This window comes from Neovison vison, chromosome 5 (genome assembly GCF_020171115.1).
Source record: "Neovison vison isolate M4711 chromosome 5, ASM_NN_V1, whole genome shotgun sequence".
Taxonomy (NCBI): Eukaryota; Metazoa; Chordata; class Mammalia; order Carnivora; family Mustelidae; genus Neogale; species Neogale vison.
Window position 1 is genome coordinate 153339240 of NC_058095.1, and position 23613 is coordinate 153362852.

The 23613-nt window shown below is 37.8% G+C and overlaps 1 protein-coding gene and 1 pseudogene across 1 annotated transcript in view; one reads left to right on the forward strand and one right to left on the reverse strand.

The window, feature by feature from the left end:
- Positions 1 to 23613, forward strand: part of HS6ST3 (heparan sulfate 6-O-sulfotransferase 3) — a 649897-nt gene that overhangs the window by 552394 nt on the left and 73890 nt on the right. The gene's annotated exons all lie outside the window — the stretch shown is intronic.
- Positions 15420 to 15509, reverse strand: LOC122908098 (annotated as a pseudogene).

Here is a 23613-nt window from a genome sequence, read left to right on the forward strand (position 1 = left end):
GCTCCTTCTGCCCCACTGCTCAGGCCAGAAGTTCAGAGGACACTTGTGACTGGCTTCCTCTTTCATCTCCATATCCCCAAATAGCAACCCCTATTCTTATAGCCACATTCTCAAGAATACCGCCGATTCACCCGCTGCCACCTCTGTACCTTGTCCCAGGGTCCCTGCCACGACTCCCTCCCTGTTTCAGCTGCACTTTCTCCCAGTTCATTGCCTACTAAACACTCAGATTCAAACCTCTCCACGTGCAAATCTCATCTTGCCACTCCGTTGCCGACACTTGCAGGGATGTCTCTCTAATTGGAACTAAAATCCAGCCCCTTTGTTTACTTAAGGTCTGGCCCCTGCCCTCCGACCACGCGCTTCACGTGGAAGGGACGAGTTTGTCACTGGAACTCGTAACAGGCAGTCTTGAACACACAGGAGGCGCTCACAAATAGTTGCCGGGTAAAGGGACTACTCTGCAATATTGCTACAAGGGAAAAGAAAGACTTTTCTCCTAGTTTGTTATAGACTCTGCCTAGGTCGGTGTTCCAAAATAGATCGCTCAAAGACGTTTAGCGGTGACAAATGGTAAAACTGTGATTAGTCCTATAGTGATTGGCCCCACCTTTGTTACCCAGACACAGACATTTAATAATCATTGAGTATTCAGGAATGCAGTTCTTACAGATTAAAGCAACTATCTGTTCAAGAGGAGGGGACTGGAATGAAAACGGAGAACCCTTTGATGAACATTATATTCCAATCATTAGAATTTCATATAGATGTAATTGCTTCCTCAGAAATAGATTAAATATACACAGCATTTTAAATGACATTTTTACATTGTTAAAGCACAGTTGATTATAAATTACGAGTATTTTAAACCAGGCGTGTTTCCTCTCCATCAATCGGTGTTATCACGGCCATCTTTTTAATAAGATTATTTGCTAATGCAAAACTAAAATGAGCAGTGCCCAAAGCAGCATTAAGGCAGAGAATGATCAAGTGACAGCACCCACCCCCACATTTGATTTTCTCGCCAGGACATGGTGTCTGGAGAAATTTGTTTTCCTTCATTCACACACCCCAGTGGAGCTTCTGCTAATGGGTATTTTTTTCAGGTGAGGAGTCATGAGTGCCTCTAAGCTTTGAGGTGCTAATCATTAGCATTTAAGAAGCATCTCAGAGAACAGACTCTGGCATTCTCCCCAAAAGCTGAAGGTTGAGATGCTTCAGGGCTATTTTGGATGCTGGATTTTGACATTTATACTCTTTCAAACCAAGAACGTAATATATTAAGTTGACAAAGGAAGTAAAGTCTTCAGGCTTTCCACTGCACGATGGAGTAGACTGCTGGGCCAAGTACATTAGCCAAAAGTTCTCTTGTGTGACTTCAACTGCCCTGTTTTTTTGAAGAGCCTAGGATGATGTCTAATGAAAATCACCAAGAGCAAAAAACAAAGGAACACACATGATCTCTAAAGGCAAAATTATTTTTATTTAAAAAACCGGAGAAGGACTGATGTGTTCTGTGTGTTGGGGATGGAATGGGTACATGGGAAGGGAAGGAGCAAGTTCAAAAATGCCAAGACTCCTACTAAAGTTATCAGATAAGCAATATGTCGACCACGCTCATCACAGGAGTGAACTCTACCTATTATCAGTTAAATAATTTTTTATGAAAAGCACTTTTTCATGAAAAGCACTCACTATGAAACAGGCATTGACATATACGAAGAAGGGGGAGCCTGGGTGGCTCAGTTGGTTGAGCATCTGACTCGATCTCAGCTCAGTCCTTGATCTCTGGGTTGTGAGTTCAAGCCCCACATTGGGCTCCATGCGAGGTATAGAGCCCACTTAAGAACAAGAAAAATCATATATGAGGAGAATATTAAACACAAAATGTGAAAACTTACCCAAAGCATAGAAAGGATATTGGGTTAAAACCCAGGGTTTGAAATTCTGAAAAGAAAAAAAAAAAAAATTGTAAAAAGAGCCAAGAGCTCCATCCCTGGCAGCATTTAAGAGCTGTGCAGTTGGCCTCTCTCTGGATTCCCCAAGATCTCTGTGCTCAATAAACGGAACCTGTGCTCTCTCCTCCCATATGCCGAGTGATTAAAAAATAAGTAAAAGCAGTAAAAGATATGAGGTAGGATGAAATATGGTATCATATAGTTAAGTATAAACTGGTTAAACTCCTCTAAGAGGAAGTCTCCGTTTCAACACACAACACAAAACCTACTTTCTGTGTGAGAGGAAGACTCCAAAAACCAAGTGATGAACAAAGGGAAGAAGTTATAGGAGACCAGATGTCCCAGGCAGATGCAGACAAAAATAAAGCACTGACCAAAATGCTGACCAGATGAATTTGAATCCAGAGTAAATCTAGGCAAAGAATGGTATTGTAAAGATACAGAGTATCTCTCACAATGGAGCTCTGCCACTGCGAAGACCTAGTCACCGCATAATGCTCTATTGAGATCATTATGGAAACCATCACAAAAAAACCTTATAAAAACCATCACTATATAAAAGAAATATAAGGCAAAATTGGACACTTTAAGTTATTTATTATAGTTACCAATAGACCAAATGGGGGGAAAAAAAGTTAAGAGTATAGAAAACCTAAGTAAGAATAAGATGGATTTCATTTCTATAACTATATACCAGACCCACAATCCTGAAGACAGAACTAGTTTTCTTTCAGGTATTCAAGAAATGTTTGCAAAAAATAACACACTGGCCATCAATAAAACTTCAGCAAATTCACCAAAGCTGAAATAGGACCAAAAACGTTCTCTGATCAAATGTAATTAAATGAGAAATTTCAAAATATCACTATTTTAAAAACAACAAAAAACACAGCTACATGGAGATTTTCAAAAATTTTTCTCCTAAACTGTTTCTGAGACCAGAAGAAAATCAAAATGCAAACTGTGAATGTCTAGGAGAGCTTGATGAAAGCGTGATATGCCAGAATGTCTAGCATGCATCTAGTCATGCTTAAAGAAAGTCACAGCACTAAATAATTCACTAGTAAACAAGGGGAAAGATTAAACCTCTGAGAAGAGCAAAGAGGGGCACCTGGGTGGCTCAGTCTGTTAGAGTCTGATTTTAGTTCAGGTCACAATCTCAGGGTCCTGGGATTGGCTTGGTGTTGGATGCCCTGTTCAGTGGGGAGTCTGCTTGTCTCTCTCCCTCTGTACCTCCCCAATCCAGTGCTCTCTCCTTTTCTCAAAAAAAATGGTGGGGGGGGGGCAAAGAAATTAAAAACAATAGAGGCAGATTTTTAATGAATGGGAAAATTGAAAAGGTATAGAACTAATAAATCTAAAAGCTGGCTAACAGAAAAAAAAGAAATTGTTAGCTGACTTAATCATAGAAAAGAAGATAAAGCAAAATACTAAAAAAAAAAATTGACAGGGAGCGCTAGAGCAGTAGAAATTTAAAAAATCATGACACTGTTTTGCTTAGCTCTATATAAACACAATAAAGATTATGTATTCATAGGGAATTATAAAATCTATAGAAAATCTATACAGACCATCGTTTCTATAAAAGAGATCATTTCAAACCACAATTCTACTGATAGCTTAGATAAGAGAGAAGTCCAATGCTGTTCAGACTGCTTCAGAGTATAGGAGAAAGGAAGCCACATTCTGTGTTATTTTAGTAAAGCTGTCATCTCTGGGGGAGAATCTGTTTCTTTGCCTCTCCAGTTTCTCCAGGCCTCCATTTTTGCCTGGGGACCCCCCTCTGTCTTCAAAACCGGCAACTATATCCCTCTGCCACCTGTTTTTTGGACATCTCTTCATATTTCCTTCTCTGATCTCCTGCCTCCCTCCTTCAGTTACAGGACTCCTGTCATTTCATGGGGTCCGTTGCATAATCCTGCATACCCTCCCAATTTTAAGATCCTTAAGCTAATCACCCAGTGTTCCTTGCCATGTAAGGTAGTATAGTTACACTTTCTGCAGAGTAGGATATGGGCATCTAAGGGAAGGACACTATTCTGCCTCCCACACCACATTGGCAAAGGTTAGTGTATTGGATAACATCATGTATAGGATGAAGGTGGTCAGCAGGCATGCTCAGACATTGCTGGAGGTTGGTAAAACCTTTAGGCACAGCTATTTGGAATATTCATAAGATTATAATTGCACATCTAGCAATTTCTCTTTCAGAATCCTCTAGAGAGGGTAAAGATGATTATATATCCAAGGATACTCACTGCAGCATTTTCATAACATTAAAGAATTGAAAATAAATCATCACCCAAAAAGGACTGGTTGAATATGGGACACTGAAAGAATTGAATATACTGCAGCCTTTCATGAAAATTCTTTTCCCTCTCTATTGAAATGGGGGAAAATTGCCAAGAGGCTGATCATCTGTCATTGTTCATGAGAGGCCCATTGTTTATAGGTTTGTGTTTTTTTGTTGTTGTTGGGTTTTGTTTTGTTTGTTTGTTTTGTTCGGGTTCTTGTCTTTTTTGTTTGTTTGTTTGTTTTACATTTTAAAATCAGGATGTGTCTTTCAAATAATGACCTGTCATTTTTAAGTGGTAGAATTTTTTTTCCCTGTGATAGCAGTGAAAAGAATGATGTGTTTTCTGGTCAGTGAGAACTTAAATATGATGGGATACTGTAAAAAACAAAAGTTCAAATTAACATGTAACTATTCTGTGTGCAACAAAATAATTATGTGAAACACACACACAGTTTCCCTCTTTATTAGATCATTACTGTCAGTATTCAAAAAAGCTTTTTATTTCTCCTGTTAAAAACAACAACAACAACAACAAATCTCCTTTTGATCACATTTTCTCTGTCTAGTTAATACCTCTTTTCTTGGCTTTCTTTCACAGCAAAACTCCTCAAGAGATTTAATCTATACTCATTTTCTCCAGTTTCTCTTTGGCTTCCCCTCCTTAAATCCATTCTAATTCATTTTTGTCCCACTAAAACTCCTCTCGTCAGTATTACCATTGACCTTGATCTTGATAAATCGTTCAGCAGCGTGAGACACAAATTGTCATGCCTCTTCCTTGAGGTATTTTTCTTCCTTTGGATTCCAGGACACCTCACACTGGTATTCCTCATTCCCACTGCGGTCCCTTCTAGGTCTTTCTGCCTTTTCCTCATGGTTTTCACCTGTGCCAGGACCCCAGGGCTCCCCAGGGCTCCGTGCTTGTTCCCTTTCCCTTCTCCATCTGTGTTCACTCTTGTGGGGGCTCCTCCAAACTCAGAGCTTCAAATAGCATGTCTTTGCCTCTGACTCTTAAATTTTTTTAAAAAGATTTTATTTATTTATTTGACAGAGAGAGATCACAAATAGGCAGAGAGGCAGGCAGAGAGAGAGGGGGAAGCAGGCTTCCTGCTGAGCAGAGAGCCTGATGTGGGACTCGATCCCAGGACCCTGAGATCATGATCCGAGCCGAAGGCAGTAGCTTAATACACTGAACCACCCAGGTGCCCCTGACTCTTAAATTTTTATGTCCCGCTCGCAACTATTCCTTGACTTCATACCCATGTATCCAACTGTCTGCTTAGCATATCCAATTTTGACATCTAATGGGCACCTCAAGCTTAGGATATCTAAGACTGAACCTCCCAGCTTTCCCCCGCCAAACTGCTTCTTCTAGGGTCTTCCTATCTCAGGGCGTGACAGTTCCGATCTTTCAGTTGTTCTGGCTAAAATCCTTAGGTCTCTTGCAGTCCAAGCCTTAGTCCATTCTTGTTGCTGCTGCCTTCAAAGTATATCCAGAGTCTGGCCATTTCTCGTCCTTTCCATTGCTGCCATCTTGGTCCAAGTCACCGCTCGGTCTTGTGCGTGTATTACGGCACTGTCATTCTCAGTGTTCTCCCAGGTCTTGCTTCTCTTCGGGCTGCTCTCTGCAAACCATCTAGACATCCTGCCCTAGTGGAATTCGGACAGTGCCATTTCTTGCTCAGAAGCCTCCGATTCTCTCTATTCCCTTCAAAACAAAAGCCATGTTTATTATAGTGATAAATTGCAGGCTGATTTGGTCTGCTATGGACCTGGACTTCATTTCCCATTATTTGCTCCCAGACTCACTTTTTATGGATACTCCTCACAATTACCCACCAAACTTACTACCTCTCCTCCTCCAAGTCTGCTCAGATGTCACTTTGTCTATGAAGTTTTTTCTGACCACCCTTAAATTTTGCCACCTAGTTCTACACCTTCCAAAGATTCCCTACCACCATTCCTTGTCTTGAATTTTCTCCATAATTATTATCTTCTACTAGACTATAAAATTAGCATATTTATCTTATCTATTGCCTGTCTCCCCACCCTAAATATAGACTACTTGAAGGAAAGGAATATTGACTTTTTTACTCACTAATGTATATACACCATTTTCAATGCTCGACACATATTGAGTGCTAAATAAATATTTATTGAAAGTGTTATTAAATCCTTATATGGGCACAGCATACTTCTAGAAGCATACACTAGTGAATGAGGACAGAGGATTCTCTGTGGAGGGGAAGTGGATTTCTGGGGGACACATAGGGAAGAGAAGCATTTATTACTCTACACATTTTGTTCTTTTAATTTTATGCTATTTATATATTGAAAACAATCAAATGGACTATTTACAAACAATAAAAAAAATTAGGTAAACCCTTTAGTCTCATCTAGGAGTTGAGGTAGAAAAAGAGATTTTGAACTGAGAATGCGAAATATCCCACACTCATTCGATGCCACCCAACGTTCTTTGCTCTGGACATGTCTCTATTAATGATATGGTAATTTCATGTAGGTCAGTAGGAAGGAGTGTTGGTGATATTCCCCATCATTAGATCATTCTTTCTCATTCCATTGACTCATTTGGGGGAGTTTTTTGGGAGAAGAGTGGTTTTTTTAATGAAGTTTTTGTTTTAATTCCAGTATAGTTAACATAGAGCATTATATTAGTTTCAAGTGTACAATGTAGTGATTAAGCAATTCTCTACATTACTCAGTACTCATCACAACAAATGCACTCTTAATCCCCTTCACCTATTTCCCCCATCCCCCATCCACCTCCCCACTGGTAACCATCTGTGCTCCACATTTAAAGAGTCTGTTTTTGGTCTGTCTCTCTGTTCATTTGTTTCGTTTCTTTCTCTCCGCATATGAGAGAAATCATATGGTATTTGTCTTATACTCTCTAGTTCCATCCATGTTGTTACAAATAGCTCATTCCTTTTTATGGCTGAATAATGTTCCTTTGCATATATATACCACATCTTCTTGATCCGTTCATCTATAGATGGACATTTGAGCTGCTTCCGTAATTCGGCTATGATAAGGAACGCTGCAATAAAAATAGGGGTGCCTATGTGCCTTTGAACTAGTGTTTTCCCTTGATAGGTTTTTAAAAGAGAACTTGCAAAAAAAGTAGTGTCCAGAGAGACAGGGCTCTTGAAATCAGAGTCAGATTAGCTCTGAGCTGCAACAAGATTCTACCTTTTCCTCCAAGGAGTGACAGAGGCCAATCTTAGGCCAGCAGACAAAAAGCTCAGTGTGTCCGGCAAAAAGATGGAGACAACAATGGAGACAACAATCCTGGATTAAACAAGGGCCAGATACTGGCTAGCCTGCTATTGTGGGAAGTTAGAAGTAGCAGTTATGATGTTGCTAAGCAAAGGCACTTTGCTAACATTAAGCATTTTCGCCTTTGACTGAAATATAAACCCACGAGGGGAAACAATCCATTCTTTATTATTTTTAAAAGTAGCTTTCTGTCTGGAAAACAATTTACTGCCACCAGAAATGTGTCTTCTTTTAGAAAAGTGTATAATTGGCTACCATTTGACATTATGTGGCATTATTAAAGTCTTGAAATTCTCTTAATGTACTTTTTTTTTTTTCTTGCCACCGAGCAACATTTTTTCACTTCCAGATTCCCTTCCTGTCCTACCTGGTATAATCTATTTTGAAAGCTTCTCAGCCAGAGATGATTTTGAAAGAGTCAGATTCATGGTATAACTTTATATGATTAAATGAGTTGGACTGATATAAAGATAAAATGTAACCATAGGTATTATTCCTTTGGATTAATTTTTATCCTGCAAACCACACTAAGAAGGCCTTGTTAACTAACATTGGAACTACTGGTTCCTGGAAATGTTGAATTCTACCTGTCCCCCATTCTAGAACATCTATCTGCTTCGCTGGGGCAAGTGTTTATGGACCACCACTACGTTCAGGGTTCACGGGACAGACCAGGCAAGTGTGGACAGGTTTCATTTTCATCTGAAAGAGTGCTCCTTGACAATGCATATCTTCAGGCTTCCCCCAGGACTATCAACTTCCCCAGGATTCTGCTGTTTACTTAGATTTGAGAATACTGAGCAAGGGGATGAAAATAAGTAAAAGACCATGTCTTCATTCCTTTGAAATGCACGATAGAGTTAGTGGAAACAAATCCTTTGCATAGAAAACAATGTGGTTTTATTACCAAGCAATATAGAGGCACCTGACAAAAGGTACACTTGAATACAGGGCTGGCTGAATGAATGAATTCAGTTCAGACCACGTATGGGAGCAGAATGGGTATACTTCTCTCCCATACTGCTCTGCCTTCTTTGTGATTCTTCAGTTTTACAAGGTGAGCAAAACATGCCACGTCTCTTTAAGCAAGAGCCTTGCCACATTTGAAGCTATCCAGCATGATGATGTTAAAAAAGACAAAATATTTCACCTAGTCTCAGCAGAGCCTAGTTACTAGATATGGCTACTAGAGACTAGAAATAGACTGTGTCATGTCCTAACCAGCAGCCAGGGTTGGTGGGGGGGTGGAATCTAAAAATTCAAATTAAAAAAATGTGGCCAAAAAGGAGAAAAAAAGTAAAATGGGGTAAATCAGGAAAAAATAAGAACAAAAAAATAAAACGATTAGAAATAATTTCAAATCTATTAATAATCTCAAAAGGCATAAGAGGGCCAAACTCCCTACTATAAAGCACAGAGATATTAGTTTGAGTAAAAGAAAACTGAAATTCAGCTCTGTTCTCTTTACAAGTCACACACATAAAATGACAGAGCTAAAACATAAGGACAGGGAAAGATTGAAAGTGAAAGGAGAGAAAAAGACATACCAGCCAAATGTTAATGATAAATGTACTTGAGGCCACTGCAGTCATATTATTCTGTTCCCTGTAGCTGTGAGATTTCCAGCTCCTGCACATTTTAAAGGAACAGGAACACATAATTAAATACCATGGTTTCAGGTGCACGATAGTTCAGCTGAATATTCAGGCTTGTTTTAAATTCTGAGCTCATTTTTTTCCCCTAGAAAATGCCAATTTCTGAGTTTATTTTCATAAAAGAGTTACATTCCTATGATTAGAGATCTTAATTTCATTTTCTTATTAAAATGCTATAGATGAAGACACATTCTGTATGAAATATGTTTCCGTAAGAAATTGCACCATCTTTCTCTGTTGCTCATGAACTTGAATCGTTGCAAGGCTGTGAGCTAAATGCCGCAGAATGTTAACTGATGGGAGGCTAAGGACTGGCAACTTCCCCAGTGGAACCCTGTTTGGACTGCCAGCACTGGGGTGGGGAGAGACTCTTTGCAGGAAATTATGCAGCATCCCCTCTAACATTCATGGTATCCTCCAAGCTTTATAAAAATTGTGGCTGGCTTTTTTTTAAAAGTAGTAATACCTTCCCAGATGTGGCTGCAGTTGCGTGTGTGAGAGCTCCAAAGGGACCTCCCATCCTTTCCATGCTTCACTGCCAATTTTGGATTACCAGGTCTGATATTACAAATCCTAGGGGACATGATGGGTCTCCTTCCGGTCAAACCAGGGGTAAAATTATGCTGTCTCAAGTCATTGTTTGTTCTCAGTTATTCATCAGGAGTGCCTCAGAACAAGAAAGTTATTTAGTGTGGAAAAAATGACTGCCGAAAAAAAAGTTGAGAGGTTCAAAATTCATGCTTTAAAAATATTGAGGATATTGAACAGTCGCTCAGACGGTCCCCGTATTGACTTGCTCCTGCCTCTTTGGTAGTCTTGGCAGTGAACATGTGGTATTGGGAGGGAAAGCTTCTGAGGTGACCCAGCTTTCCCTGGAGAACACAGCCATTAAACATCCTCTATTCTTCTCTTGTAGGAGTGCTCCATACTGTGAGTAAAATCCCATAATGACAGTGGAAATCCTGCTTAGTGAATAACTGATCTTTCTATTCTTTTTGAAGTGGGGAAATGGGGGTATGTTTCTTTATAGTTTTTCTGGGGCTCTTAGTCCTTATGCTGTATGAAATAAACCCAAAACACAGCTTGTGGTCTTTTCTTTGTTAGTTTGACAATGAAGGTGTTGTGAATCAGGACATTTGAAGACAGCTCTCTGTTGTAATATACATTTGGGGGTAGGGACTAATTTTTGAAGATTTATCAATCTAGTGCTTGAAAAGGCATATCACAGGAAACGTTTTGTACCTTACAACTCTTTCCTGCCTATGATTTATTGGACTATGGCACTATAAATCATGCTTTCTGATTCCCTCTTCTCTTTCTGAAATAAGTGACTCATGCTGTAGGATCAAGCCTGTTCTATTTTCTTTTTCTTCTTCTTTTTTTTTTTTTTCATTTTCACCCAAAACCTTGTTTTCATCTTCCCCAACCATGTATATGTCATTTATCCTGGTAATTCTACCATGTTCTGGGAATGCCCATTTAAAGAATATTTTTGTCAAAATCATATATCATCTAGGAAATACAAAAGTAAAAAATTTAAAATATTTGAGTCCTTAAGAAAATGCATAGGTTTCAGTATATAAGCCACATTATTGCCTGGAAACATGGTACAAATGAAATTTTATCTTATTTTGACTTTTTCCCCCTCTTTCCGTAAAGACTGTAATTTTCACTGGGCTTGGAAAACACGAATTCAGATTATCAGTCAGGTTGTAAGCAATGTTTATTTTCTTTTAAGCCAAACTCCTAGAAACCCGTAAAGAAAATAATCATATTTTTTACAACACCACAGGTAAACAACAAACAAATTTGGAAAGTAGAAGATTTTAAAGCGAGTGACAGGGTAAATCAATAACTCCCACATGGAGGGAAGAAATGATTTTCTATTCAGAATATCAAACAAGACTAACGTGATTTTAATGGCTGAAAGAGCAGACTCCCCATTTGCACTTGCATGAGGGGGAGGTTAAGGATTGGCAGTTGCTCATATAAATCAAGTCTGGTAAGAACCGTATGAATAAGTGTTTGACATTTTCAGTCGGAAAGGAGCAGCTTGTCTTCAGCTCTGAGAAGCCTTCCCCTTATGACAGTTCTCTTTTTTCCCCTCTTTTGATGAACCAGGTTTTTAATATCAGCTTCACATAAACAAATGCACGGTAGCCCAGAGGGCAGAACTTTCTGAGGTGGCAAGGTAGCCAAGAGGAGAGGGGAAAATGTGACCGTATTTGCCCATCAGAACTAAATCTGTTGCCTGTGGGTTTGCCAGCACGTGTTACCTAAGCTCTTTCTGTCTAGTTGTGCTGTGTTTCACAATTCTTAAATCCAAAGAAGCAGAGAGAAAGTGGTGACATATCAATCAGACTGTTTTCTGCTTGACATCAACTTTGCAGACGATTCTGGGTTTTTATAGGTCAAATGTCTTACATGGAAATTATGTATTGGACAACTATTAACCCAACATTTATTGTTGAAGGCCTACTAAGTGCCCAGAAAACTATGTGATTCATATCCAAGAGGAGATAAGGTGCCTCCTAAGTACAAAAGACCACTCAAAACATCTGAGTTCTCCTACTTCTACCACTAATTATATGACCACTACGGATCACCCAATCTCTTGGCCTTCATGAAAATCAGGAAATTAAGTAAACAGATTCTAGTGCACCTTCCAGTATAAACATGATAGCATCAGTGAACTTAACTGAACTTACATACCAATCTCTACAAGAGGAAGTAAGAGGAGACCAAAAGGCATAAAGTGAACAAATAAAGTGCAAAACAGTAGAATGACAAAACATGCTAGGATTTAAGGCAGTGCCCAACCGAGGTGTAAAAGTGATGACTGCTCATCTTGCTAGGCATACATGAGTCCATGTTCATTTAAAAGAGATGGACCACGGGGTGCCTGGGTGCCTCAGTGAGTTAAAGCCTCAGCCTTCAGCTCAGGTCATGAACCCGGAGTCCTAGGATCGAGCCCGCATCGGGCTCTCTGCTCACCAGAGAGCCTGCTTCCCCATCTCTCTCTCTCTGCCTGCCTCTCTGCCTACTTGTGATCTCTGTCTGTCAAATAAATAAAAATCTTTAAAAAAATAAATAAATAAGATGGACCAGACCTCTATGTGTCAGAGCAGAGCTCTTTGGCAGAGCACCAGAACTCATGAAAGGTAACCTTAACAGGGTCACAGTTTCCTGAGTGAGTTGGTTTTGGCGTGTAGGAGGAAGGCGAGAACCTCTCTTTGCAGAGGACAAAGAATATCCAGGATGGGCCAATTACCCTTAATATTTATTCAGTATCTCAGAACTCATTTGAGTGCATTATTCAGTATCTCAGAACTCATTTGAGTCCTGCGTGAGGACTCCGGCTCCCCCGACTCTGGAGGTGGTTTGACACCGTACCTGAAACATTCTACTTTGATCCAGTCATGCTCCTGTAGCCATCTGGCTGCTGGCCATGATGCAGAAGCACATCTCCCGTGGGACTCTGCTTCTACTCGTTGAGCCTTTCCCTGCTACCTTGCTTTCATCTGCCCATCTTTCCATTGCTGCCTAAAGACAAGCTCAAACAACACACTGTAGCAGTGATTTTTGATTGAACTGCCTTTCCCCACTGACAGAATACTCAGCTCTCGTGAAAAAAATAAAGCAGGCATCAGTAGGGAGTCAGTCCCCCAGTCTTAGGACTAGACCCAAGAAATATATTAGACTCTTCAAAGATGCAAAAAACTTCACTTGACAATTATCCAGCCCCGCTCCCATTTTAAAGAGAGAATGTACTTTCTTGCCAAGACTAAGGGAAAGTAAGGGGACTAATCCAGGCACTTTTATATAATTGTGTATCTAATCTTCTTAATAACCTTTAACATTACTTGATATAATTCCAATTTTGCAATGAGGAATTGAAGGTTTAAAAGGTTAAGTAACCTGCCTAAGGTCAAAAACTTAATATGTGATAGAATTGGATTAAAACTCTTGAACTAAAAATTCTATTTTTTTTTTCTGCCAGGCTATCTCTTTTTGCAAGTACACCGAATAGCAATTACCTTAGTTCCTCTCAAATCTAAAGATCAAAGAAAGGATAGTAAAGGAAGGATATATATACACAAGGAAGGTAAAATGTAGTAACTATACATGGCTAATGAGTTTAAACTGGTTACTTCCAATGCTTTAGGTAGAATAAAGAAAATCATTAAGTGCTTCCTCTGCAATATGGGCTTCCATATTTTCTGAATATCAAGAATAACACAATTTTGGCTCCTGTATTATTCTCATATGAAATCATGAGGCATCGCTGTAAATGTTTGGTTCATGAATATGAATGATCATTTTTTATAAAAATATAACATTTAAACACTTGCTCTATAATTAAATGTTATTTTGAAGATTTTTCCATTTCCAGGTCAAGATTTCCTCTGAAACTCTAATCTAATTAATGGTGTTCTATCATTTGATTTATAAAATGAAGGACTCATTTATAAGAGGGTCATACCACCAGTCCTGCAAGGTCTAACTTCATTGATAAAAAGCAAACAGTCAGTGAACATCACTGGAGACTAAAAAGTTCTCATGCCATTGATTCTTGCCATGCTACCAATAGATGTTTTTGGCTTTATGTCAGTTGTTTTTCAAGGAATTATAATAATATTTTTCAAAAAGCTTTCCTGTGACTTCCATTATACTGAGAGACTATTTTTCCCCCAACCTCCCTACCATCTGTTTTGATTCTACGTTGGAAAATCTCCCTCGTATTCCATCCAGAAGGGCTAAGTGAAATCAATATGGCAACAGCAGATTGCTGATACATTCCAGCTTTTAAGTGGGATGCTGTTATGATTAACAGAGGCCCAGCTCTTTACCTCTCTATTATCCCAGTGCTATCTTAGAACATTATGGTAGCTCATCACATTCAATTAATTCTATATGCTTCCTAAACAAGAAGCATAAGGCTAAAAGAAATGTGAAGAAAAAAAGATCAATTATATTTAGTTTTCGGCAGGATTGGAATGATATGGTTTTTCCCTTTTTGTCTATTTTGGTTAAAGCCTGATCAATATATAAGAATACCATGTGTTTTAAAATAGGGGCAATGAAAATCATTAACAAGATCTATTATTTTACATGCCATATGTTTACCTAGAAATTATATTGAACACTTGAGCTTTTTTTCAATATTACTATTCCAAATCAGAAAAAAAGTTAAAACTTATATAACACCTAATCTATTAATTCAATCTGTCACTATTAATTTTGCATGATCTGGGCACTAAAAAATATGTGTATCTCTGCAATTAAGAACAGTTGGGTTATTAGGGATAGCATTTTATAGTGGCGCGGTTCTGGGTAATGACAAAGGTCCAATGGTGTTTAGAGTAGATTGAGACTCAGGGCCACTGGAGATGCTGTAATCAAAAAATGGTGATGCTAGCCTGTTACCTGTTCTTCACATGCGGAAGTCTCTAAGGAACAAGGTAGGTAGTGGGAAGATGTATTCAGGAGATGTTTGATTGCAAGAGTCAGAAATTTTGACTAATGCAAAAGCCAAAGTCATTATCTCATATAAATGGGAAGGTTCTAAGTGTATCCCACTTCACACAAGATGCAGGGCATGTTTCTTGATCCATCCCTCATTGTAGCTTGTCTATTTCACTCTTGTGTTTACTTCATCCTCTGCTGTTGCAAACAAGTGCTCTCCATATGGCAACAAAGATGGTCATGGGCATCCCCAGATTTCCAACTGCTTTGTTTAGCAGAGTTTAAAGAGAACTTGTGTCTTACAAAACCCACATACAACTTCCAGGACAAGATTTCTGTAATCCTGGTTGGATCTTGTATCCTCTCCTGGACCAATCACTAAGGATGGAGGAATGGGGACCCAATGCTTTTTTGAGCAGGGCTTGGTCAGGGCTTTGCATCCCTGCGATCCAGGAGTATGGCGTGTTATGAAAAGGTGATTCGGTTGATACAGAGGAAAAACTTTGGATCCTGGCTGATTAATTAATTATAGCTAATCCTATGTGGGACTAATCAGTCTAACTCATGTACTTATATATAGCTACCTAGAATAAGCTAGTTTGCAAATGTCTCACATCTAATCCTTATATAGTCTTTTGTACGCCTTCTTTTGCATAAGTGTTTTGTCTGGTTTCATTCATTACAGTGTAAATTTTCAAGCTTCATTAAGTGACTGTCTTCTACCTATAGCTCTGCCTGCCTTATAGTAGAAACTGAAAAAGGTTTGTGAAATGTGCAGGGGCTATGCTAATCTTCTCTGTATAATAACAATTTTAGAATATGTGGTAGGAACATAAATTGGTACAGCCACTGTGGAAAGCAGTATGGGTGTTCCTCAAAATATTAAAAATAGAAATACCATATGATCCAATCATTCCACTGTTGGATATTTACCCAAAGAAACAAAAACACTATTTCAAAAAGATATATGTGCCCCTATGCAACATTATTTATAATAGACCAATATGGAAGCAACTTGTGTCCATCAAGAGGCAAATGGATAAGGAAGATACGGTGCACGTACACACACACATACACAGGAACATTACTCAGCCATAAAAACAGATGCCATTTATGACAACGTGGACGGACCTAGAGGGTATTACACCAAGTGAAATATGTCAGATTAAGAAAGACAAATGCCATATGATTTATCTTGTAAGTGGCATAATAAAAAAAGTAAACGAGCAAAAGGTAGGATCAGATCTGTAAATACAGAGAACAAACTGATATTTCCCAGAGGGAGGGGGTGGGAGATTGGACAAAACGGTTGAAGGGGAGTGGGAGATACAGGCTTCCAGTTATGGAATGATTAAGCCACGGAACTAAAAGCCACAGCAGAAGGAATATAGTTGATGATATTTTGGTAGTGGTGTATTGGGACAGATGGCAGCCAGACTCATGGTGAGCACAACCTAAGGCATAAATTTGTTGAATCACTATGTTTTACACCTGAAACTAACATAACATGTATGTCAACTGGACACAAATTTTTAAAAAGTTTGTGAAATGAATAATAATAATCATACTTACTTTTGTGGAATAACCAGTAGAGTTGAATTGGCACTAAGTGCCCTGTTACAGTGAGTTCTTGCCATTTTGTCTTCTTCTGATTTGGCATTCAGTGCCCTCCCTCTAATTCCTGACCTCCTGACCTCTCCCACTCCCAGCCTCTCCTGTTACCCCTTAGTTTAGGAAATAAATAGCCAAGATATTTAAATACTTTCAGCTCCACAGATCTTTGGAATTCTCTCTCACTTCCACCTTCTCTCCCTGCTATGTTGGTCTCTTACTGAGACAGAAAACTAAGTTGATTCCACAGCTGCTTGGGGATTTACTGAAACTAGCATAAAATGAGTAACGGGCAAGTATTTGGATTTTTCCTAATATCACTGCAAATATGCTCTGTGTTCAATATAAATAAATTAATTATTTTGCCTTCAATTGGGATTTCAGTGGAATACTACGCAACTAAAAAATACTATTGTTCAAGATGATTAAGAAGTCAAGATATTTTTTCAAGTATTAAATGAAAATAAGCACGATATATAAAGTTTATATGTCTTGTCATACATATAATGATGTTATTACACACATGTATATACTTATAAATGTATATGTATATTTACTAATTCACTAATATACTGCTAGATTTACTTGTTAGTGTTTTAGTTAGGATTCTTACACAATAAGTGAGACTTATTTTAGATCATGTGTGTATATGTATGTGTATGCATGAGAGCTCTCCTTGTCCAGTTTTGGAATCAATTTTATATAAGCATTGTAGAATGAATTTCAAATTTTCCATCTTTTTCTAAACTTTGGAATAGTTTAACTAAGATAGCTGTTTTGCATTGCCTTAGGTTCTTTTGGATTTCACTTGTAAAATTATCTGTGTTGGCAGTCTCAAATTAGGGATAGATATTTTCTTAAATATTAATTTTGTCTATAATCATTCATCCACTGAAATATTTTAAATCTTGATTTAATTTTGGTAATTTATATTTTCACTTAAAATTTTCCCTTTCATGTATATTTTAAAATGTACTTGGGTAAGGTTGTGCAGAGTACTCTTATAATTGTTCCCTTTTTTTTCCTAAAGATTTTTATTTATTTATTTATTTATTTGACAGAGAGAGAGACAGTGAGAGAGGGAACACAAGCAGGGGGAGTGGGAGAAGGAGAAGCAGGCTTCCTGCCAAGCAGGGAGCCCGATGCAGAGCTCAATCCCAGGACCCTGGGACCATGACCTGAGCTGAAGGCAGACAGATGCTTAACAGCTGCGCCACCCAAGCACCCTAATTTTTCCCTTTTAAAAATATTTTTATTTATTTGAGAGAGAGAGAATAGAGCAAGAGAGAGTAAGAGAGAGCATGAGCAAGGGTGAGGACAGAGGGAGAAGGAGAAGCAGACTCCTCACTGAGCAAGGAGCCTGACACAGGGTTGGTTCCCAGGACCCTGAGATCATGACCTAGGCCAAAGGCAGATGTTTAACCAACTGAGCCACACAGGTGTCCCTCTTATGATTTCTAATATCCTCTTTGTATCTGTAGTAATGCCACTTTTCTGTTATTTGTATTTCCTTCTTTTTGTCAGATTGTTCAAAATTCTGTATATTTTGCACCTTTGCTTACTTAGATCTATTATCTTTTAGTTTTCTAGTTAATTTCTGCTTTTATCTTTCATCTTCTCTGTTCTCTTTAGCTTTATATTGCTACATTAATTATTTAATTCATAATATCCCTAAATATCATAATCCAATGTGAACAAATGTGAACAATGTGAACAAATAAACTGATTAATCAATTACCTTAATCCATGGGCATGAGGATAAATCAAACCTAAAATTTTTGGCAATCAGTATACTATTCTCTAATGAAATCAAAGAAGATACGATTTTGTGTAGAGAATTTTTAGTAACTACAAAATCTCCCACAAGTGTTTTGCCTATAATAAATGCCATAACTTTCATAGGAAGACAGTTGAAATAATCAGAATTTCCCAATTCCTTCATTTACATATTTAAATTATCCTACCATTAGAGAAACCTTGTAGCAGTTACCACACATTTCAAGGCTGGCAGGTGGTAAAAATAAATAAATAAACAAATAAATAAATAAATAAATCCCAAAGTGATAGTTACATGGCCCAACTAAAATACTATTCTTTGCAAGTTGCTTCTATACACACTACTTCATCTGCACACGTCCCAAGGAAAAATAGCAATGATAAGAAATATTGCATTTCTCTGCTGCAACTTCAAGTGGTCCAGGACCAGTGGTCATCATGTTGGGTCCAGCCCTAGACTACCCCCTTCCTCGATGGGTGGCCTTGACAAGCCACTTAGTGCCCTGTCTGTCTGTCTTTAATAGTGAAGTAAGGACAAAAGGATGGACACATACTTCATCCCAATAACTCATTCATGATACCATTATATCCACAGGAGTGTTATTGTTAATGAGATAATGCTTTTAAAATTCCCTGTATGTCTTTGACCAAGCAAAAATAAAAACAAAGAAGAATCTACTTTTTTTTTTTTTAAGATTTTATTTATTTATTTGACAGAGCGAGATCACAAGCAGGCAGAGAGGCAGGCAGAGAGAGAGGAGGAAGCAGGCTCCCTGCTGAGCAGAGAGCCCAATGTGGGACTCGATCCCAGGACCCTGAGATCATGACCTGAGCCAAAGGCAGTGGCTTAACCCACTGAGCCACCCAGGCACCCAAGAAGAAGGTACTTTTAAAAGAAGAAGTGCTCTTTTTAAAAGAAGTGTTCCGCTGGCCTGGACTCATATCTGAGTCTGACCCCCCTGCTTTCTGTTGAGAGGACTCAATTACCCATGAAGACATTCAAGGAAGCCTGGAAACTTTGCCCAACAGGCAGGAGGCCAGCCATAGCCTAGCATACTATCATTAGCGTCCTTTAAAATTTTGTCAACCTGAGTTGAAATGGGGTGAGGATTTTAAAATACAAAAAAGAAACATGTCAACAGCACTTTAGTGTTAAAAAGAAAAGGGCTTAATTTTTTTGTGTTTAGAAAAAAATCAGAGACTCACTGGAATACCTTCAAGCAACACAGAAAAATGTAAAATTAAATGTGCTATTTTCTCACACACAAAATGAAACATAATCTTGCCGTGCCCTTTCCACACATCTGTGTATATGTTGTCTATATTTGAAGTAAGGAAATCACACAACTGTTTTTTTCCCTTATCATATGTTGTGAACGTAATCTCATATTTTTAACTAATATTTAAAATAAAATGAGTACAGGTGACCTGCTGTTGTGGTTTGAATGGTGCCCCTCTTCCCAAAATATGGCCACTTAGAGCCTATGAGTAGGACTTTATTTGGAAGTAGAGTCTTTGCAGCCATAATTAAGTTACAGATGTTGTGATGAAATCATTGTGGACTATGGGCCATGAATCCAGTTTTGTCATTATACAAGAATGGCAGAGGGAAATTAAAGACACAGACGAGAAGGCCAGTGAGAAGAGACAGAGAATGGAGACATTTTGGTGGCTACCAGAAGTTGGAAGAGGCAAGGGACAGAACAGGGCATCTAATTAATCATAGCTCATGCAACAATTTTTTAAAATTTAAATTCATTTAACCAACAAATGTACATCATCAGTTTCATTTGTAATGCAACAAATTTTATTGACTATCATGTTTAAAAGAATAAAAGCTGATTTCCAGATTAGATACATATTGTATGTATATTGTATACTATATCCTCTCTCTTTAAAAAATAATGTTCTATGCATCTACATATAGTACATGTAATATATATAATATATATTATAACTGTAATATATATAATATATATTATAATTATATATTATATATAATACACACATTATATATAATATATATTACAAGTATACACATAATCTAATAGAATAGAATAGAATAATAGAATTATTCTGAATTACAGAAATGTAGTATCATTTGATTAACCTGAATATAGAAAAATTTTGAATCAAAGAAGTTAAAAACAAAGAATGATAAGCTGACTACCAAATTTAAGGTCAAGATTATTACCAGTATTGATGAGTGGTCATCCTGCTCCCACATATCCCTGAAATGTAACTATTCTCTGACTGTTTAAAATCATTTTTTGCTTTTGAAAGTTCTAAAAATATGTGTGTTTTCCTAAATATTATGTTGCTTTTCTTTTGAGTTTACATAATGGTGTTATACTCAATGTAGTCATTTTAGAGATGTTTTAATAAACATTACTAAGATTTATCCACGTGCTACCTTCGTTTGTGTATGTACTTTTCTGTGGACGAACTTTGGAGCTATGAAGCATTTTGCTAATAGTTTCTGTTTACAACATGCTTGTCCATGTACCATTGTCTACCAGACTTGCAGATTCTCAGGGTGCACCCATGTTAGGGATACGATAATGTCAAATTGCTTTCCAGTGGGTTGACAACAATTAACACTTCCTTAGGCAGTGTAGGGAACTTTTCTCTTGTTCCACATACTCTCCAAAACTTGATAGCATAAGGCCCCTTTATTTTGCCAAACTAGTGAGTGTAAAATGTGATCCAGTTTTTATCTAATTTTTCATTTCTCTGATTAATAACTGAGTTGAGCATTTTAAATCTTTTAATGTTCTCCACTATGCGAGATGTTTATTCACATCTTTTGTTCATTTTTCTACTGAATCATTTGACTTTTCATATTGACATTTAGGATTTGGGCACATATTTTAGAAACCTTATCAGTTACATATGTTGTAAATATCCTCTCCTCCTTTGTAGCTTATCTTTCACCATCTTTAGACTGTCTTAATGATATAAGTTCTTAATTAAATGTTATTAAATTTATCTATTAATATACTTATTCCTTTTAAATATGCTATATTTTCCTTTAAAGGTTTTTTTAAATTTTTTTAAAGATTTTATTTATTTATTTGACAGAGAGAGATCACAAGTAGGCAGAGAGACAGTCAGAGAGAGAGACAGAGAGAGAGGAGGAGGAAGCAGGCTCCCTGCTGAGCGGAGAACCCTATGCAGAACTCAATCCCAGGACCCTGGGATCATGACCTGAGCCAAAGGCAGAAGCTTAACCCACTGAGCCACCCAGGCACCCCTCCTTTAAAGGTTTTAAAAGGCTTACTTTTTATACTTAAAAGATGTAGAATTTATTTTTGTGGATGGTGTGAAATGTTCAAATGCCATTTCTTGGGGCACCTGGGGGGCTCAGTAGGTATAACATCTGCCTTCAGCTCAGGTCATGATTTCTGGGGTCCCGGGATCAAGTCTGCTTCTCTCTCTGCCCTTCACCCCATTCATGCTGTCTCTCTCTCTTTTAAATAATAAAAATAAATAAAATTCTTGAAAAAAATTTAAAAAGCAAATTTCGTTTCTTTCCTCATGTCACCAACCAGTTGTCCCAAAGCATGTTCTTGAAGAGGCATCTTTGTTCTTTGAGATTCGTGTTGCCATCTGTGTCATAAATCAACTATCTGTTGTCTCTATTTGGTTTCATCAGCATCTGTTTTGTTTTAGATATCTCTGTAATTATCCTACAGTGTTTTCATTGCTGTTGTCTTAAATTGGTCTTGTGGGGCAAGTCTTCGCAACCATTTATCTTTTTCAGCAGGCTATATTGTGACTTTGCTTTTCAGTGCACATTTAGAATCACCTGGGTAAGTTACTTTAAAAAAGAATGGGGTATAGATCTTTAGATAAATTTGGAGAGAATTGTACCTTATGGTATGGAGCCTTCCTGTCCCCGAACATGTTCTATCTCTTCATTTAGTTAGGACTTCAGGGTCTTTCAGTAAGGTTGTAAATTGTTTCCATAGTTGCCTACATTATTTATTAGATTTCTAGGCGCTGTATATTTCTATTATTTTAAATGCTGTATTTTTAAAAAATTACATTTTCTCAATTGTCACTAATGGTATATAGATAAAGTATATTGATCTTATTTTTAGACAGATTGCTAAATTAATATCTCTTATTCATTTTGGATTTCTTGTGTAGATAATTATGTCACCTGTGAAGACTTTTTTTTGTTTTTCCCATTCTATGTTCTTATATTTTAAAATTTGATTTCTGTATGTTACTACATAACCAAGAACCTCCAACACAGCCTGCATTCAAGTAGACAGTGGCCATACTTCTCTTGCTCTTGATTTTAAAGTGATTGCTTCCAATATTTTACTGTTAGGAATGGTTTTGATCTAGATTTTTGGAACTACTCTTTTTTTTTTTTTGGAATAACTTTTTATTAGGTTCAGGAAGCTCCCTTTTATTTCTAGCATATTGGTAATATTTATCATGAGCAACTCAATTTTATCACAATTTTCATCCCCTTTTGAGAGAATATATGACTTTTTTTCTTCTCCTTTTACTTATTAATGTGGTGAATTGTACTGAAAGGCTGCTATCAAAACCACCTGTGCAATTTGGGGAATTTTTAAGTGATGAATGGTATTAAATATTGTCATTATTTTTTTCACCTATTGAGATGATCATATACTATTTCGCCTTCATTTAAAGAACATAGTGAATTATGTTGATTCATTTTCAAATGTAAACAAATCTTCTATTTCCTGACAAACCGTATGTGCTCATGATGTATTCTTTTTCTTAATATATATCAGGGATTCACTATCACTTATACGTGAAATCTAAAACACAGAACAGCAACAACAAAAACAAACCCATAGAAAAAGATGGGATCGGGGGTTACCAACGGTTGGGGGGTGGAGGTAGGGGAAGTCGAGGAAGGGGGTCAAAAGATACAAGCTTTGCCTTGTAAGATGGCTAAGTGCTAGTGGTTGGAACGCAAGCATGAGGACGGGAGTTAACACCACAAATAGCTAAGAGGAAGGTTGTAAAGAGGGTAGATCCTAAGAGCTCTCACCCCAAGGAAAAACAAATTTTTTGTTTCTTTTTTATAGTATCTGTATGAGAGGTTGGGCAGTAAGTAACTAAAATGATAGTGGTGATCATTTCACAGTCTGCGTGAGTCAAGCCATTTTGCTGTACACTTGGCACTTGTACGTGATACATGTCAATTGTATCTCAATAAAACTGAAAGAAAATGAACTGTGTATATATGTAGTGCATATATACCTGAACTGACGAGATCAAAGTCACATTGCTTGCAATCCCCATGCATAGACCTTGTTAAGTCTATGCCAATCCCCATGAGTAGACCTTGTTAAGTCTATGCCACCAAGTGAGAGGGGAAGGAGGTGTTCAAATCGTTCTAAATACTGACATGGTGGGAATGCAAATTCTCAGCTTTTACATTGGGTTTGCTCAGCACAGAGGGGGCAGGGGGCGTTTGCTCTCATGCCCATCTCTCTCCTAGGGGATGTCTGTGGAACTCCAGCTGGAGCCTTACTCTCTCTGCTTCAGGTTGTCCTTGCCACAC